General features: G+C 47.0%; 1 protein-coding gene across 2 annotated transcripts in view; it reads right to left on the bottom strand.

Moving 5' to 3' along the window:
- Positions 1-19,816, bottom strand: part of RDH5 (retinol dehydrogenase 5) — a 143,610-nt gene extending 123,794 nt beyond the window's left edge. The window contains exon 1 of one of the 2 annotated variants that reach the window (XM_073563480.1): positions 19,565-19,816. The gene's annotated coding sequence lies outside the window, so the exon portion shown is untranslated. The remainder of the gene's footprint in view (positions 1-19,564) is intronic. The other variant, XM_073563479.1, reaches the window with a different exon arrangement.
- Positions 19,817-20,914: the final 1,098 nt, after the last annotated feature.

Genomic DNA, 20,914 nt, shown 5'->3' with positions numbered 1-20,914 from the left:
TGTATTAGTCTATATGCCTGAAGAAGAGACCTGAGTAGTCTCGAAAGCTTGTAATTTGTTGCCATCTTTTCATTTAGCCATTAAAAGGTATCAACCACTGAGGACTCTCAATTCTAAATATTTTTGAGCGATAATAATCGTTCATTGGTAAGCCATTGATCTGGTTTCATCAAGGCAGGTAACGGTAATTCGTTATGGTTGCCTGTTTTGGCTGACTTTTCTCTGGAGTCTATGGAGACCTTTAGTTATGTTCCTCAACGCATCACTGAATCATTTTTGTAGCGTAGCCTATTGTTAGGATAAGACATGAATATTATATTGGTGTGGGTCTAATCCTTGACACTAATATTCAACAGTTGTGTAAAAAAGGGGCCGCAATGCATGGAGCTGCAGTGTTTCTTTTTGTACACTGTCAAGTATTACAGCTGGGGGGTTCACACAGATCCCACCACTGTTACCACTTTGTCACAGATGGCACCGGAGAGATCCAACCAGTTGTCAAGGGAACGCAAGTGAGCTGCTTAAAATAATCAGGACAATTACGCAATTGAGTGACGAGTGATGGTCGACGCCGTGGCTGCTTCCAATACTAGACCGGTTATTGGGGAACTCATAGTGAGCTTACAGGTAGCATAAGGCTTCAGGGTTACACCACAAGAAGAACAGAGCTATTAAATTTTATATACAGTATTTCATCTAGAAAAGTAGGCAGTAGAGTCGAGCGACTTTGCCTTTTTTTGGGTCGAGTCGGGTTTCATGAAACCCGACTTTCGCAAAAGTCGGGTCGAACGAAATCGGCCGATTTTTGTGAAAAGTCGAAGGCCGACTGAAACACGAAACCCAATGCAAGTCAATGGGGAAGCAAAGTCGGCAGGGAGTGGAGGCCAGGAAACACACCTACAGTGCCCTTTTGAATGCCAAAAACTTCAAATCTTATTACTGAAGCTTTTCAACCTTAATTTTCTTCATAATACTAGTTACGCACTGAAAAATGGGGGTTATTTGGCTAAATTTGTGGGGGGGTAGGGCTGGCTCCAGGTTTTCATGTGCCCTGGGCCAAAGAGCGCCCCTTTAACACATACCACAACTCATGATGCTCCGATACGGCAGAGAAATAGCGGTATAGTACAATGAAAAATACTTCACTTTTTACATCTCATGAATGAAATCCATTTTAAATTCTCCAATAGCTCCAAAAACGGACAGTATATAACTCCATACAGTATTATGGCCACCGCATAGTGCGCTATACAGAGTAATGAGGCCCATATATTTCACCATACAGAATCATAGGTCCCATATAATGTTTGAAACAGTATATGATGAGCTCCACATAATGCTACAGTATATGTTGGTCCCCATGGATGAAGCTGCACTGTCTTATGGGCCCAAATAGTGCTCTATATATAATGGGACCCATTTCTAATGCTCTAGTGTGGAATGGGCCCTGTAAATGCTGCTCCAGTGTCTGATGTCCACCTTTGGAATGCTCCAGTGTATGTTGGGCCCCATATATCATTCTCCAGAGTATAGTGCTCCCCAAAAATTGCTGTCCCAACATTGAAAACAATTATATAAGTCTCCTCGCTAGGGAATCCCTGTACTAGTCTGGGCGTACAGACGTGGTGTCATTGCGCTCTCTGATCAGAATATCACTGTCAGGAAACGCGGAAGACGTCATGACGGTGGAGCAGGGAGAGGTAAGTATTTCAACTTTGCAAGTGCTGTGATCCAGAGCAAGCATGGGGGGCCCACTCGTTGGCGGCGGCACTGGCACAGGGCCCCTCATAGTACGGCGGTGTGTCTGACGGCGGGTGGGCCGAACCTGCTCTTTCAGCTGCACCTTCCTTTTTGTCACCGTGTAAGGTGGTACAGTATATGGCAAGGGTAACCTGAGTTTCATCTGGGTCACATTCAGGCTGTGTAGAGTGCGAGGGGAATGTAGTGGTCTGAGTCAATGTACCAGCAGAATCATCTAGCAGTGGCTGGGCCTCAGTGCACTTGTGGCGCCCCCAGGAGTACGGTCGCCACAGTGGCATTACCTTCCTCCTAGGGAGTGTGATGTCATGCTTGGGAGCAACGAAGGATCTCTCTAGCAGTTAAACCAACACACAACACATTTCCCACTCCAAGCCAGCAGGGAGACCTCTGAACCTGACTGCTGAGGAGCTGCTGTCTGTGGTCGGGAGGAGTTAAGTTAAGCAGTCTGTGAAGGGAAGGGGAAGTGTGTGGACGTGAGAAGGGGAGCTGGAGGATGAGCAGAGTTAAGGCTCACTCCTAGCTTGAGCGCATGGTCCGGATTCCGGTCTCCGAGTTTGTAAGGATACTGACGTTCCTGCAGCAGAAACCGGAGGAAGTAGCAGCTGTAAATGCTCTGTACCCAACTAAGGCTCGGAGGCCCCAGCAGCGACATGTGGGAGCCAGAAGGAAAAGGCTACGGCTGCCTGCCATACGAGAAAGTTCCAAGAGAGAGTCAACAGGGGGAACTTCATTGAACTCAGCACTGCGAGTACCTCAGATAAGCGCTAGAACGGAGGCCACACTACCTATCTGCAGAGAGAGAATTCCAAATTGGCTTCCAGGCTGACCAACTCCTTCTCCATCTGTACTCTGGGTCCTGGACGGCACTTACCAAGTACAGGTAAAGGAACTGCACGACTGTGTCTGTCCTCTTTCTCCTGCGCCTGGCGCACGGCTCAGCTACATCCTGCACTGCACACCATCTACCAACTCTTTCATGTGCCCTGCGACAATGGCCATACCTGTGCAGGGCTTCTACATCTTAGCTGCACCACAACTTCTGTCCCAGAGAAGCGCCACTGCAGCGCTGGTCAATCTACTCAGAAACCACAGGTGGCGTCACGTATCATTCACCTATAAACGTAATTCACCCCTTTGCATGGACGCCCAGGGCCACGGAACGGGTCACCACCACTGTGACACATCCCAGGGAGACACCGTCCCGGTACCGATTAACTCCACTGCCCTGCCTGGCCACCCACACTCCATGTCAGATTCATCTTGGACTGGGGAATTCACGATTTGACTTGATAACCCATGAATGGTATGATAGAAAGAGCTACATGGACTAATGTGAAGTGTGGCCTGCTGCATCATTCACTTTGGGTGGGGGTGCAGGAGACAAGGAAAGGGGTTCTTCCTGACCAGGAGCCAGCACTTGATGACTCAGTCCTTGCATTTTTTGAAACTTCAGAAGAGGAGGGCATATTTGCTGGAGCCTGTTTCGGCAATGTAAGCCCAAACCAGTTCCTCATGCTCCGGCTTTAAAAATGGTTAACCTACTCCAAGAAAAGGTAGCCTTCCAGGCGTTCCGTAGACAGACCATGACGCAGGCTCAACACCTCCTGCCTTAGCTGCTATTGTGCTTTTGCCACTACCAGCAGATGCACCACCACCATCATCACCAGCTGGCCCCCCCACGCCCACGTCTGCGGCCTCTTCCACCAAACTTCCAAATTTAGCACAAAATAGACACAAAATAACATCACATATATGGTACTGTATCAGAAGCGTACAGCTCTATTCAGTCAAAGGATAATTGTCAATCTCCATATATATTCCATCAGTCACACAGAGACACTCCCAGGCTCAGTATGGATTAGACAAGAATATAAAAAGTAGACAAAGTGTACAGTATCATCAGATAGCAGGTATATATAGCATAGTTTAAACATTAACAATGTACGTCTATATATCATGAGTAGTGTTGAGCCACCCCGCCAGTGTTTTGGTTCGTTGCACAGGAGGCAAGTTCGTCGAATGTTCGTCGAACCACACTGAAAACAATTGCAGGCAAACACAAAAACATACTAACACATACAAAACAATTACAAAACACCATAAAAGGTGTCCCAAAGCCGACAAAATGCTCAGAAGCCAAAAATAACATATGGAAAAGGGCAACTACATTTACAAAAGAGGTGGAGGAGTAAAAGGAGGAGGTGGAGGAGACACAGATCAAGGCTTGTCATGCCTTTATGAAGTCCAAAAAGTCTGGACTAAAAATGTAAAAACCAAACCCAAAAAACCAAAATCTGAAAACGAACACGATCATATACCGTCGTACTTCCCACCAATAAATTATGGCAACTGGCGATCCGGTGGCGTTATTCCCATGAACCTCCAAACAGCGTCCATGAAGCCAAAGTGTTTGCTTTCCGGGGGCAGTATGATTGCAAAGCTGAACCTTAAAGGAATGTCCAAAAGGGCACCACCAGGAGTGGAGCCTGCGGCTTAACTGGACTTCACCCGGGAAACCACAACCATGCCACCTCAAAAAAAATGCACACATTGAAAGCTTTGTTGATTGTGTGTGTGTGTGGTGTGGTATGTCCGTTTGTAGTTGTGCTAGCGATTTGTCAGCTTTATTCCGTTAACAAACAAGACTCCGGCATGCCCCTGCGGTACGCGTAAAGCTTACTAGAGGGATACGCGAGGCTCTGGCACGCGCGATCGAGCAATAACAGGGCTATCATGGCCTTCCATGTCCGGGGCTACATGCGCGCTACACTGAAAGGACCATCTTTTGTCGCTTACAGGTGCAGATAACCCGCTGAACAGCGTTAGTGATGGGGATCTGGGATTCCAATAATTCGCCGTGAACGATGATTTCCCAGTAAGTGCAGGTCAACAGCAATTCCTGATTTCGGCCTAACCGCCATTCCAGAAAAAATGCAAAACATTACGTGTCCAAACCACAGGTGCTGTAGCTTGCTTAACAGCTCTGCAGCCGTTCTCAGGCCCAGTATGGATTCTACAAGATTCGAGAAAGTCGATAAAGGGTACAGTTTCACCTGATAACACGTATATATGTTGCATAGTTTACACATTAAAAACCTATGTGTATCGATCAGGAGGCAGGCTCAGACGGTCTCAGGCCCAGTATGGATTAGACCAGATTGTACAAAGTTGAGATAGGGTACATTATCACTGGATAGCAGGTATATAGAGCATAGTTTAAACATTTAAAATCTCCGTGTTCTCTGCATGGATTATACAACAATCTAAAAACTAGAAAAAAAGGAAATGTATTTCAAGCGTACACCATGATACACATTTGGTGGTATTTTTAAATCTTCATTTATATTTCTGTCTCAGTAAGACAGCCCAGACTCTCTGCAATAGGAAATTAGATGCATACAGTTATTTACCTAAAGTCTAGTGATTGCAGAAATCTACGAATTACTATTCACGGGAACAACTTCCGTCACAATTCTCAGAGGTGATGCTGACCCTTAATTAATTATTGTGTGGACACAGCAAAAACCGTTCTTTGTGAAGAAAGTGTTGCTGTATCACAGTACCGTTGATCCCATTGCCGTTACTCATATCCAATTTTGATCACAGGGAGAGATGTAAACATGGTGCTCACTGCCTGTCTGTCAAGGGAAGCCTAGGTAACTATAGGCTAAAACCCCAGGGCCCCTGCAGTGTCCCTCAGACTAGGGGAAACCCTGTCTGTCCCTCAACCCAGGGTTTACACTGAAGGTGTGCCTGCCTGGGCTTCCACACTGTCCTTGTCTCCTGTCCAGCCCTAAGCTGAACCCACCACCCTCCACCCAGTGAGGAGACCAAACACCAGACCCCAAAAATAAGTATGGACAGGGATAAAGGAAACGTACCACACCGCGTACACACAGGAAAATACAATAATGTGCAAGGGCAACCAAAAAATACAACACAGGGAGGAAAAATGGCAACAACGGAATATACTACACCAGAAACAGTATGCTCCTTAGACCACCACTCCAGACCGGTATCGCTAGCACAAGGCAAGAACTATAGTCGGCGATGCCCATAGTCACGCAGGACAATTTAAAGACAGAGGGCGTGGCTAAGCCCTCAGCCAGAATGACAAGCTGGTTAACCCAATCCAAGCCAGATCAGAAGACCAGCCAGCGCCGCTGAGAACAAAGTGGTAGGATGGGGTATTACCACTGTCTGCCGGACACCCTGGTGCAAACAGTGTCCGACATGACAGTACCCCGCCTTCTACGAGGGACCCCAGGAATCTCACAATGTCGAGGACCCGGCTTGTCCGGATGGCGGCGATGAAACACTGTAACCAGTCGGTCCGCATGTATGTCCGAAGCCGGCACCCAAGTCCTCTCCTCAGGACCATAGCCACGCCAGTGGACCAGGTACTGTAGAGTGTGACGCACTACCCGTGAGTCAACCACCTTGGACACCTCAAACTCCAACGTGCCATCCACCAAGACAGGAGGTGGTGGCACGGGAGAAACATCAACAGCACCCACGACCTTCGTAACGCCTTGTGAAACACATTATGTATCTTGTATACGGCAGGTAACTCCAAACGAAATGCCACAGGGTTGATAATTGCGGAGATCCTAAACGGACCAATGAACCTGGGACCCAACTTAAGCGATGGTATTTTGAGTTTGATGTTCCTTGTAGACAACCACACCCAATCACCCACACACAGGTCCGGACCAGGCACACGTCTACTGTCAGCCACACGTTTGTACCTAGAACCTACATTCAGCAAGCGCTGCTTTACTCTCCTCCAAACGGATGACAATTGTGCTCCCAAGTGGTCCTACTCAAGGACGCCCGCAGAGCACCCTTGGCGCAAGGTACAGAATTGGGGATGTTGACCATAAACACAAAAGAAGGGAGATTCCCCAGACAATTCCTGACAATGATTGTTTATATCGAATTCAGCCAGAGGAAGAAACGCCGTCCACTCTTCCTGATTGTCAGACACAAAACAGCGTAAGTATTGTTCCAGGTTTTGGTTCATACGCTCAGTCTGCCCATTCGACTGCGGATGGAAAGCCGATGAATGAGACAATTTAATCCCTAGGCGAGAACAAAAAGCTCTCCAAAATTTTGCCACAAATTGTGTACCTCTATCAGATACAATGTCAGACGGGACACCTTGAAGTCTGACCGCCTCGCGAATAAATACCTGAGCAAGGGTCTTCGCATTGGGCAAAGATGGCAAAGCAACGAAATGCGACATTTTAGAGAACCGATCAACTATTACCAGAATGACCGTGTTCCCAGCCGAGGAGGGCAAATCCGTAATGAAATCCATGGAAATCTCAGTTCATGGCTTACTGGGCACACAGAGAGGATGCGATGTGCCAGCAGGATGGGAGCGTGGTGTCTTGGCCCGTGCGAACGTGGTACAGGCTGACACATATGAGGCCACGTCCTGACGGATTTTGGGCCACCAAAAACAACGTGATACAAGTCCCAGAGTGCCCTTAACCCCTGGGTGGCCCGCCAGGACAGTATTGTGATGTTCCCCTAAGACCTTTAAGCGTAGGTGTAGTGGCACAAACGATTTATTAGGAGGCAGATCCGGCGGTACCTCCTCCTGAGCCTCAGCAATCTCTGCCTCAACTTCTGTCGTGAGAGCCGAGACCACAACTCCCTTTTGGAGGATAGGCACCGGATCCTCACGTGGCTCTCCACCCGGAAAACATCTGGACAAGGCGTTCGCCTTAGTATTCTAAGAACCTGGTCGGTACGTCACAAAAAAATTGAACCGGGAGAAGAATTACGCCCAGCGAGCCTGTCTGGGGGACAGGCGTTTAGCAGACTCTAAATAAAACAGATTTTTATGGTTTCTTATAACAGTAATCTGATGGACAGCCCCCTCCAAGAAGTGTCGCCATTCCTCAAATGCCAACAATTCCCTGTTACCAATATCGTAATTACGCTCGGCAGGCGACAGCTTCTTGGAGAAGTAGGCACACGGATGCAATTTGCCCAAGGATGGACCCTGAGACAGTACCGCCCCCACTCCAACCTCAGATGCATCCACCTCCACGGTAAATGGTAGGGAGACATCAGGCTGAACCAGGATGGGAGCTGAAGCAAAACTGTTTTTGAGGAATTCAAACGCGCTCACAGCAGCCTCAGACCTGTCAGAAAAACTGGTACATTTTTTAGTCATGTCGGTGAGCGATTTAGCAATCATAGAAAAATTCTTAATAAATTTCCTATAATAGTTGGAAAAGCCCAGGAATCGTTGAAGCGCCTTGAGATTATCAGGCCGATCCCACTGCAGCACCGCTTGCACCTTAGCGATGTCCATTTTAAACCCTGAGGCGGAAATTACATAACCCAAAAAAGGTAATTCTTGGACAACAAATACACATTTCTCAAGCTTGGCATATAGCTTGTTCGACCTGAGCAACTGCAATACCTGCCTAACATGCTCTATGTGTGCATCACAGTCGCGTGAGTAAATAAGAATGTCATCAAGGTATATAATAACAAATTTCCCCAAGAGATGAGAAAAGACATCATTTATGAAATGTTGAAATACTGCTGGTGCGCTCGTCAACCCAAATGGCATCACCAAATTCTCAAAATGACCCTCAGGGGTATTAAATACCGTCTTCCATTCATCCCCTTGACGAACTCTTATGAGATTGTACGCCCCCCTGAGGTCAAGCTTGGAAAACCATTTGGCACCAGACACCTGGTTGAACAAATCGGGTATCAGTGGCATCGGGTATGGGTCACAAACCGTAATCTGGTTGAGTTCCCTGAAATACAGACACGGGCGTAATCCGCCATCTTTCTTCTTGACAAAGAAGAACCCCGCCGCCAATGGAGATGATGAAAGCCTGATGTGCCCTTTGCTTAGACTTTCTGCAATATATTCTTTGAGAGCTTGCCTCTCAGGACCTGAGATATTAAACATCCTGGCTTTCGGTAACTTGGCCCCCGGTTTTAACCTAATAGCACAGTCATAGGGTTGGTGCGGTGGCAGCTCTGAGCAACCTCTTTCAGAAAATACATCAGCAAAGTCCAGCAGTGGCTCCGGGATGCTGGGAGTCACAACGGAGATACATGTGGCCAGACAACTCTCCTGGTAATATCTGCTCCACTGGATTATGTCCTGGGTTTTCCAATCAATCAACGGATTGTGCATAGACAACCATGGAAACCCCAGAACTACCTGAGCAGGTAAATTACTGAGCACCTTACATGTTACCCGCTCAGAGTGTAGGACCCCAATGTGGAGTTTTACATCAGCCTCAAACTCTTTAATCACCCTTGTGAGAGAGGGGAGGCATTGATGGTAACCACCCGGATAGGATTAGGCAGCTTTTCCACCTTAAATCCCGCTGTACGCGCAAACTTTTCATCAATGAGATTAGCGGCTGAACCACTATCTACAAATACAGTAATCGACAGCTCTTGGCCCCCGATTACTACATTGGCAGGGAGAATACACTGGGAGACCACCACGGAGGATATGCAAAGGCTCAGACTAGACTCCTCCAAACCCTCTGAGCCTAGCAGTTTTCCGCCGGCACATCTTTCTTAGGTACCAGGGGGCAAGCATTAATAAAATGTCCTTTTTTGCCACAAAAAAAACAGACCCCTTGCTTTCTGGGCAAGGGACATTTATGCTTGTTATTATGTGTATGTGATATACCAGCAATCTGCATAGGTTCCATGGATTCACCCGAGGCAACCTCACCAGAAACTGCCCCCCCCCAGGCAATATCTCCTGCGACCTCTGATGAAAGCGGCGATCAATGCGTACTACAAGCACCATAGCAGCCTCCAGTGAGGCGGGAGTCTCATACATTAGCAGAGCTTGTTTAACCCTTCCATAAACCCCATGCAAAAGTTGACTCCTTAGTGCAGTGTCATTCCTTTGAGTGTCCACAGCCCAGCGACGAAATTCCAGTCGCTCACCCTGGAGTAGAGAGGGTATTTTAGACTCTGCTAACACCAGTCTGTCAGGATCATCATAGATTAAACCAAGAGCAGAAAAAAAAAGTCTACGGACTCAACTGCAAGTGAATCAGAAGGTAGTGAAAAGGCTCATGCTTGTGGATCACCACTCAGCAAGGAAATTACCAAGCCCACACGCTGAGCCTCATTTCCTCAGGAGAATGGACGCATACGAAAATACAATTTGCAGGATTCACAAAATACAACAAACTTACAGCGATCACCAGAAAATCGTTCAGGGAGAGGTAACTTGGGTTCAGCTGCCCTGACTGCTGCCTCAGTTTGCACAGCAGGAACTGACAGGCCTTGTTGCTGGACCGCTCCCCTCAGCTCAGTGACCTGTATGGACAGAGCCTCCAGCTGCTTGGTTATGGAGACTATAGGATCCATGGTAAATAAAATTTGGGCCGACTATAATGTCATGGGAAGCCTAGGTAACTATAGGCTAAAACCCCGGGGCCCCTACGGTGTCCCTCAGACTAGGGGAAACCCTGTCTGTCCCTCAACCCAGGGTTTACACTTAAGGTGTGCCTGCCTGGGCTTCCACACTGTCCTTGTCTCCTGTCCAGCCCTAAGCTGAACCCACCACCCTCCACCCAGTGAGGAGACCAAACACCAGACCCCACAAATAAGTATGGACAGGGATAAAGGAAACGCACCACACCGCGTACACACAGGAAAATACAATAATGTGCAAGGGCAACCAAAAAATACAACACAGGGAGGAAAAATGGCAACAACGGAATATACTACACCAGAAACAGTATGCTCCTTAGACCACCACTCCAGACCGGTATCGCTAGCACAAGGCAACAGCTATAGTCGGCGACGCCCATAGTCACGCAGGACAATTTAAAGACAGAGGGCGTGGCTAAGCCCTCAGCCAGAATGACAACCTGGTTAACCCAATCCAAGCCGGATCAGAAGACCAACCAGCGCAGCTGAGAACAAAGTGGTAGGATGGGGTATTACCGCTGTCTGCCGGACACCCTGGTGCGAACAGTGTCCGACATGACACTATCATGATCTGTCACGTAACTTTGGAGTGCAAAACACAGAAGCCACAGGCCGTAGGCGATTCAATTGGATTGGCATGAGAGGGAGGGCACATTTAAAAATGTGCGCTGGAATGTCACACGTCTGTGGGTAGGAAAACTGTTAAAGCTGATGAGAAACCACCACTGCATCTCATTGTGAGTCGACGTCCATAAGAAATGGAAGCCATTGATCATCTGAAGCTGGATCCCAGCCAGCGGGACAGGGCATAGTTACGTCTTAACCATCATCTTCTATCAGTTCACCAAATTTGAAGTGCTTGTCCCAGTGATGGATTTGACAGCCCAGACTACACAGCGGAGGAGCAGGGAGAGGTAAACATTGCAAATGCTGGGGCCCTGCCCAAGCAAGGGGGGCCCACCCGTGGGCGTCGGCACTGGCACTGGGCCCCTCATAGTACGGTGGTGTGTCTGACGGCGGGTGTGCACCACCACCGTCAGAGACACTTGATTGCACTATGAGGGACCCTGTGCCAGTGCCCGCGCCCACGAGTCAGCCCACCCACCTGTCCAGGGCAATGGCACTCGCACGGTTGCGTGCGCTCGGTGGTGACCCCGGCCATTGGGGGGAGGAGGCTGCCCAGTTAGGGAGGTTTACAAAATGGCATATGTTGATGTGGGACATTCACCTGCTGCTAAAGGCGAAATTGGTCAAGTCCCAGGAACAGGCGGACCAAAGAAAACAATTTTTCTGGCAACCTATGTGTCATCAGGGTAAAGTGGGACAAAATCCTTGGAAACCCATGCATGGTTCATTTTAATGAAGGTTAGATCATCCACATTTTGGGTCGACAGACGGGTCCTTTTTTCTGTCAGTATTGATCCAGCAGCACTGAAGACTCTTTCCGATAGCACATTTGCAGCTGGGCATGCGAGCTCCTGTAAGGCATATTGTGCAAATTCAGTCCAGGTGTCCAATTTAGCTGCCCAATAGTCAAATGGGTATGACCTGTGAGGGAGAACATCGATATGGGAGGAAAAGTCGTTTGTAACCATACTTGACAAGTGCTGTCTCCTGTCACTTTCAATCGATGCAGTATTACTAGTCGTGTGAGTGGGGCTTGAAAAATCAGTCCACAACATGGTCATGAAACCCCTGTCTCCAATGCCACTTCTGATGTGTCCACCACCAACACCGCTTCCAAGTTGCCCCCGGCCCCTATGGCTCGTGTGAGAACCATCACCACTGCTGTGTGCTGGGAATGCCTCAACCAACTGGTTTACCAGAGTAGCTTGTTTGTTAGCCAATATTAGGTCAAGGTTCTCCTGTGGCATGATGTTTTGGAATTTGCATTTATAGCGTGGATCCAGGATGCTGGCCAACCAGTAGTCATCATCGTTCATCATTTTGGCAATGCGGAGGTCCCTTTTTAGGATCTGCAAGGCATAATTTGACATGTGGGCCAATGTTCCCGGTGTCAATGATGCACTGCGAGTGCTGGGTGGAGGAGCACTTTCTGGCAAATCCACATCACTCCAGTCACGCACAAACCCTGTACCAGACCTAGCAAAGCCAACATTTTCTCTTGCCCCACGAGAAGCATCCTCCTCCCCTAAATAATCATCCCCATCATCATCCTCTTCCTCTTCTTCCTCCACCTCGTCCATGACAGTTCCCTGACCAGACAATGGCTGACTGTCATCAAGGCTTCCCTCCTCCTCTTCCTCCTCATCAACCTCGGCTGCAGACGCCTGCTCCTTAATGCTCGTCAAAGTTTGCATGAGCAGACGCATAAGTGGGATGCTCATGCTTATGATGGCGTCGTCAGCGCTTACCAGCCATGTGCATTCCTCAAAACACTGAAGGACTTTACAGAGGTCTTTCAGCTTCGACCACTGCACACCTGTCAACTCCATGTCTGCCCTCAAAGTGCCTGCCCGTGTATCCTCTCACAAATGCATTACGGCCTGCCTTTGTCCGCACAGCCGCTCAACCATGTGCAGGGTGGAGTTCCACCTTGTTGCAACGTCGATAATTAGGCGGTGTTTGGGAAGGTGGAGCAATCGCTGCAGCTTCTGCAAACGACTGAAGTGTACCGGCGACCGGCGGATGTGTGAGCACAGTCTTCGAACCTTAAGGAGCAGGCCTGTTAAATCCAGATAATTAGTGAGGAAGCACTGCATCACCAGGTTCAAGGTGTGAGCCAAGCAAGGTATGTGTCTGAGTTTTGAAAGGGCTATGGCTGCCACAAAATTCCGGCCGTTATCATTAACTACCTTGCCTGCCTCAAGATGTAGACTGCCCAGCCATGACTCAGTTTGTCGCTGAAAGTAGTCGTCCAGTACCTCTGCGGTGTGTCTGTTGCCCAAACACATCATCTGCAAGACAGCCTGCTGACGCTTTCCACTAGCTGATCGATAGGGGGACACCTCGTTTGCAAAACTGTCAACTGCGGATGCAATGCTCGTGCGACTGCGCTCTGTGGACCAGCTTTCGCTTCTGGAGGAGGAGGAGGAGGAGGGTCGAAAGCCTACAGCCAACTGTTTCCTATACCGTGAGCTAGGCAGCACTGTGCCACCACCGCTGTCCCCTGTGGACCCTGCATCCACCACATTAACCCAGTGCGCAGTGTTGGACACGTAACGGTCCTGGCCATGCCTACTGGACCATGCATCAGTTGTGAGATGCACCTTTCCACTCACTGACAGCTTGAGTGCATGGACAATGCGGTCTTTCACATGAAGGTGGAGGGCTGGGATGACTTTGCAAGAAAAGAAGTGGCGACTGTGTAGTTCATAGCGTGGAACTGCGTAGGCCATTAGTTCGCGGAAAGCTGCGCTTTCAACCAACCAATAGGGCATCATCTCTAGCGAGATTAGTTTGGCAATGTGGGTGTTCAAAGCCAGTGTACGTGGATGAGAAGATGAGTACTTTTTTGTCCTACTCATAGTCTCTGGTAGGGTGAGCTGGACTTGAGAGCTAGATATGGTGGAAGTACCGGTGGACATGGCGGACTGAGAGAGGGTTGATTATGGTGATGGAGTTGGTGTTCTTTCTTATGTCCTAGATTCAGTCTTTCGTTGCAATAACAGTGTGATTCCCTGAATGATTTGCCCTTACGACGACAACTCAACATTTGCTGCTGGTGGTGTGCTAACCGGTGGACTTACAGTGGGGGAAACAATGTTGCGTTGCTGACTACCTTCTTTGGGAGCAGTAGCACATGTGGTACGTGAGTTTTGGTAGTCCATCCATGCTTGCAAGTGCATGGTGGTTAAATGTCTTAGCATGCAACTGGTATTCAAATTTCTCAGATTTTTCCCTCGGCTAAAGGTCTTTGAGCACTTCTTACAGATTACCTTTGCCTGATCATTAGGATTTTGTTCAAAAAAGTGCCACACTGCACTCTTCCTACTAAGAAAGACAGTTTGAGGCCTTGCACGCTGTGCTTTTTTGACCATCTGGCCAATGTTTTGGGTTTTTGTAACCCGTTTTTGGACTGCTCCGGGCCTGCCAGATAACAACTGTTGCACTGTCGATGCCCGCTGCGGATGCTCCTCCTCCTCTTCTGAGCTATTGGCAGCGGCACACTCTACCCCCAGTGGATGCCAATCTGGGTCAACAACTGGGTCATCCATCACCTCCTCTTCAATGTCATGTGCACCTTCCTCTGTGTCACCGTGTATGGTGGTATAGTATGCGGGAGGGGGCAACTGAGTTTCATCAGGGTCAGATTCTGGCTCAGTACACTGCGAGGACAATGTAGTGCTCTGAGTGAATGTACCAGCAGATAAATCTAGCAGTGGCTGTGCATCAGTGCACTCCATGTCAGATTCATCTTGGCCTGGGTAATTCATGATTTGACTTGATAACCCAGGCATGGTATGTGAAAACAGCTCCATGGAGTAATCTGTAGTGTGGCCTACCGCATCCTTCAATTTTGGTAGGGGTGAAGGACACAAGGAAAGGTGTGGTTCATGACCATGAGCCTCCAATGACGACTCAGTGCTTTTATTTTTTAAAACTTCAGAAGAGGAGGTGATAGAGCTGGAGGCTGAGTCAGCAATGTAAGCCAAAACTTGTTCTTGAAGCTCCGGCTTTAGAAGCGGTTTACCTACTCCCAGAAAAGGGAGCCTTCGAGGCCTTGTGGAGCCAGACGATGACGCAGCCTCAACACCTCCAGTATTAGGTGCTATTTTGCTTTTGCCACTACCAGCAGATCCACCACCAACACCAACACCATCATTACCAGCTGCCAACCCCCGCCCACTTCCACAGACTCTTCCACCACGCTTCCTCATTTTTTGGAAAAATTTACCCAAATTTACATCAACTCTCTGGTACTTTAAAACAAGGTACAAGGTGTATATAGTACTGGGGAGAGTTGGATTGTCTCTACACTTCAGGACACTGTGGGATTCAGTCAGGCCCTGTTTATTTAACACCGCAATATGACAGGCAGATTCTCTATGCTGTTAGAAGGGTGTATAGAGGACTGTGTATAATTGGAATGTCTCTACACTTCAGGACACTGTGGGATTCAGTCAGGCCCTGTTTATTTAACACCGCAATATGACAGGCAGATTCTCTACGCTGTTAGAAGGGTGTATAGAGGACTGTGGAGAATTGGAATGTCTCTACACTTCAGGACACTGTGGGATTCAGTCAGGCCCTGTTTATTTAACACCGCAATATGACAGGCAGATTCTCTATGCTGTTAGAAGGGTGTATAGAGGACTGTGGAGAATTGGAATGTCTCTACACTTCAGGACACTGTGGGATTCAGTCAGGCCCTGTTTATTTAACACTGCAATATGACAGGCAGATTCTCTATGCTGTTAGAAGGGTGTATAGAGGACTGTGGAGAATTGGAATATCTCTACACTTCAGGACACTGTGGGATTCAGTCAGGCCCTGTTTATTTAACACCGCAATATGACAGGCAGATTCTCTATGCTGTTAGAAGGGTGTATAGAGGACTGTGTAGAATTGGAATGTCTCTACACTTCAGGACACTGTGGGATTCAGTCAGGCCCTGTTTATTTAACACCGCAATGTGACCGGCAGAAATTGCCTAGTGTATGACAAACTACAAGGTGTATATAGAATTGGGCAGAACTGGAATCTCCCTACAGTGTAGGTCTGTAAGAACGGAACAACTCCTCGACTTATCCTTACAGAGTCACACACAGATAGCTTCACTGTGGCCGTGGTAACAGCCATTACACGGTACTGAGAGAGGAGCGTACACCGCTGTACTGTGTATGAAAAATGAACGCTCAGTAACTCACAAGGACAAAACAATAAAATCTGGATTGCTTTGAAAAAAGCAGTTTGCTCAGCAGTGGGCACACAGCAATGCAGCTACCAGGTAGCCTTAAAAGGCAGCCTAATAACCAACAGAGCTGATGCACCAAAATATAGCCTCCCCTTGCAGTGCACAGTGACTGTTGTGTTGTACAGGCAAAATCGCTAGCAGCAGAATCAGTTTTTGGTATCTTCTTCCCTGCCTAATACTCTCCCTACAGAATCAGCAGCAGCTCTCCCTATTCTGAGATCAGCATGAGTAACACGGCGGTCGGCATCCCCGCCCTTTTATACCCCCTGTGACGCCCCACAAAGCAAGCCAATCACTTGCATGCCCTTCTCCAAGATGGTGGTGACCGCTGCCTATATCATCATGTTGCCACACAGTGTCCGTTCTTCCTGATTGGCTGCAAAAAAGGCGCTCAAGCATCTTTTGAAACGCGACTTTGGCGCTAAAGTCGCCGACCTCGTGGCCGACCTCACGCTAAGGTCGGGTTTCGTTTCATGAAACCCGACTTTGGCGAAAGTCGGCGACTTTTCAATTTTTTCGACCCGTTTCGCTCAACTCTAGTAGGCAATGTTTATGAAAAATTATACAAAATGGTAACAAAACAAAATGATACCAGATACCAGGATGCGCTGGTATCTAGGGTAAACAGCAGGTATTCAAGAGCCGCGCGGCTTTTACAGTTGTGGCCAAAACTATTCACACCACTGCAATTTTGTCAGATAATACTCAGTTTCTTCCTGAAAATGATTGCAATCACATATTCTTTGGTATTATTATCTTCATTTAATTTGTCTTAATTGATCATTTCACACAAAACTCCAAAAATGGGCCAGACAAAAGTATTGGCACCCTCAGCCTAATACTGTTGCACAACCTTTAGCCAAAATAACTGTGACCAACCGGTTGCGGTAACCATCAATGAGTTTCTTACAATGCTCTGCTGGAATTTTAGACCATTCTTCTTTGGCAAACTGCTCCAGGTCCCTGATATTAGAAGGGTGCCTTCTCCAAACTGCCATTTTTAGATCTCTCCACAGGTGTTCTATGGGATTCAGGTCTGGACTCATTGCTGGCCACCTTAAAGGTCTCCAGTGCTTTCTCTCAAACCATTTTCTAGTGCTTTTTGAAGTGTGTTTTGGGTCATTGTCCTGCTGGAAGACCCATGACCTCTGAGGGAGACCCAGCTTTCTCACAGTGGGCCCTACATTATGCTGCAAAATTTGTTGGTAGTTTTCAGACTTCATAATGCCATGCACACGGTCAGGCAGTCCAGTGCCAGAGGCAGCAAAGCAACCCCAAAACATCAGGGAACCTCCGCCATGTTTGACTGTAGAGACCGTGTTTTTTTCTTTGCATGCCTCTTTTTTTCTCCTGTAAACTCTATGTTGATGCCTTTGACCAAAAAGATCTACTTTTGTCTCATCTGACCAGAGAACATTCTTCCAAAACGTTTTAGGCTTTTTCAGGTAAGTTTTGGCAAACTCCAGCCTGACTTTTTTAAGTCTCGGGGTAAGAAGTGGGGTCTCCTGGGTATCCTACCATACAGTCCCTTTTCATTCAGACGCCGACGGATAGTACGGGTTGACACTGTTGTACCCTCGGACTGCAGGGCAGCTTGAACTTGTTTGGATGTTAGTCGTGGTTCTTTATCCAACATCTGCACAATCTTGCGTTGAAATCTCTTGTCAATTTTTCTTTTCCGTCCACATCTAGGGAGGTTAGATGAGGTGCCATGGGCTTTAAACTTCTTGATGACACTGCGCACGGTAGACACAAGAACATTCAGGTCTTTGGAGATGGACTTGTAGCCTTGAGATTGCTCATGCTTCCTCACAATTTGGTTTCTCAAGTCCTCAGACAGTTCTTGGGTCTTCTTTCTTTTCTCCATGCTCAATGTGGTACACACAAGGACACAGGACAGAGGTTGAGTCAACTTTAATCCTTGTCAACTGGCTGCAAGTGTGATTTAGTTATTGCCAACACCTGTTAGATGCCACAGGTAAGTTACAGGTGCTGTTAATTACACAAATTAGAGAAGCATCACATGATTTTTCGAACAGTGCCAATACTTTTGTCCACCCTCTTTTTATGTTTGGTGTGGAATTATATCCAATTTGGCTTTAGGCCAATTCTTTTTGTGTTTTTTCATTTAAGACAAATTAAATGAAGATAATAATAACAAAGAATTTGTGTTTGCAATAATTTTCAGGAAGAAACTGAGTATTATCTGACAAAATTGCAGGGGTGTCAATACTTTTTGGCCACAACTGTAGTTAACCGATGTTTACGTTGGAAACCAGCGTCCAGCGTCACTGATCGTTGGTCTCTCGCTGCCACACGCAGTGATGCGTGCTGGCCAGTGGGAGACCAACGATCAAAAAATGGCCCAGGACAATCCTGTACGATCAGCGATAACCGGCAGGGGGCGCGGTCGCTGATCCCCGTCACACACAGCGATATCGCTGGAGAGATCGCTGATGCGTCACAAAATCAGCGATCTCGTTAGCGATCTCGCTGTGTGTGACGGGGCCCTAAGTCTCTGTGTAAACTAATGCCCATTTTGGTATCTGGTTCTTAGAGGAGGTTTTGCTACTTTAGTTATTTGGGCAAAGCAGGGGGCCGCTGCTTCAATGGAGATGGAGGTGTTGGCTCTCTTTCCCTCCTCTCCTGTTATTAGTTTTTTTTTTTAACTTCCCCGTATGTTCAATGTGATGGTGACATGTCCCTTTCTCTGGAGACGTCTGTATGGATTTTTATTTTTCTCTATCACATATATTGTTTATATTCAACCATTCCTGAAGCAGATATCAGCTTGCCGGTAGTGATTGATATGTATAGGATCTCTACCGATCTCATATTGATGAGATACAGTTTTAAAGTGTTAACTTTAAACATCACAATCAGTAGATACAATTGTCTATTCAACAAGCATTTTTTTCTGAAAACTTCATGGTTTGCAAGTTTTAACATTAAACGTCCCATTTGTCATAGATATATTAAGCTGTGACGGGCACCTACAATGTCGCATGAATCCATTCTCTGTCTATTATATAAAATAGAAGCTTTTTGGTTCACTAATTCTTTATCAAAAGCTTAGAGTAAACTGGAATGTTGATCCAAAGACCTTGGAAAAGCAGCCAAGCGCCAGTGGATAAATGGATGTTCTTATTTGAAGGTCATAAGCTTCTAATAGCAAAAAAATGCACATAGAATAAAATATCAGTAAACGTTACATGCACCTGCAACGCCCTATTTATGCATCATATCATCCGTCATATCTAAAACATGGCATTACATGTCAGAAGCATAATAGTGAAACTTCCGATAGCTTCCGTATTCTTGTGTAAGCTGTAACATCTGCACTGAAATGATAAGTGACACAAGCCAACATGTTGTCACTCAGCAAAGATAGGGCTAAATATTAACAGAGGGTTTATTGTGACAGCAGTGCCTGTCAGTGACATGAAATGCGCACAACAGTGTGATAGTAGCGGCTCCTACCTTCACAATCCCTTAGGCTTTTCCTGTTTCCTATACAATATTTGGGTGGAGCAGGATCTTGGGTCTCTGGAAACAGCTGTCAGCAGCGTTTGTGATTAGTTGTAGCAACTCTTTGCCTCTGTGCAGTGTTGTGCCGCGCTCCGCTCTGGTTAATTGTGAAAACGGATTGTGAAAATGGTTGTTGTAGTCAAAGTCCATCGGCTTTAAAGGAGAGATTTTCCTAGACTTACAGAGGGGGGATAAGGAGGAGGCTGAGCTATTAACACTTAGCACTGCTATTGCTGAATGAGAGCATATGAGGAAAGGCGGCAAGGAAAAATCAAACAGAACAGGCATCAAATCTAGCGGTGTCAGAGACAGATTGGGACTAAAAGTGACCCTGGTTATGTACGTGTTGTTAGAAATATCTTCTTAAGTATATGTTACAGGGGTTGTCACACGAGAGACATTTACTGCATTGCAAATGATGTGGATTCCACCTCTGTGACCCTCACCTATTTCCAGAACTATGAAACCCCCACTCTCTAGTTCCAGCTAGCATTCAACTGCCAGTGAGTGGAGAGGTGGCAGCACATGTACTAGGTTTCTCCATTTAATGCCACCTCTGGGACTCTCAGCTATCTCCAAAATGGAAATACCCCAATCTCTATTTCTGGCTGGCATTTGACCACCAACGAGTGGAAAGGTGGGGACACATATGCTGGCTCTCTCCATTCATTACCACTTCTGGTATATAAAGAAGCCTAAAACAGAATGGTGGATCACAGAACCCTGCTCTAAAGATAGGAGTCCCAGAGGTGGCCCCCGCATCTACTAGACATTTATGGAAAACTCCTTTAAGCACTATTCTCAGACCATTCACGCAACATCTGCCATTGTAAAAATAAAAAAAATGGTCAAGTATTTTTAGGGATCCACTTACAGTATACTGAAAAGTCACATGAGTACTATTTTCAGTAAGTGATTACAGTGTCACTCTAATTCTCACAACAAATAATACTCAAAACAGTGAATTATGGTAATTCCAGACCCATCATTGGTGTCAGACAAATTCTACCCCCAGTCCTCAGCTAGAATATGGTCATCTGCAATATCAGATAATCTCCTGCAACAAGGTCTGTCAGTAAGATTGTGCACAGTAACCTACATACAGTGTCAGGTCGGCGCCATTATACTGATTAAAATGATACATTGGTTGATGAAATCCGTCTATCTAAAGATATGCTTGTGCTCCAGTGCGGCCAGTGGGGGTCTTCATGTGGTGCTCTGCTTATATATTCATCAGTATGGCTTCTGACAGTTCACTGAGCCCCCACTGACCTGCCCCCTATTTTACATACTAAACATATG

This window comes from Dendrobates tinctorius, unplaced genomic scaffold, assembly GCF_039654945.1.
Source record: "Dendrobates tinctorius isolate UK_male_01 unplaced genomic scaffold, ASM3965494v1 ptg000388l, whole genome shotgun sequence".
Classification (NCBI taxonomy): Eukaryota; Metazoa; Chordata; class Amphibia; order Anura; family Dendrobatidae; genus Dendrobates; species Dendrobates tinctorius.
The sequence above is the reverse complement of the archived record's forward strand: the minus strand, read 5'-3'. Positions and strand labels throughout refer to the sequence as shown.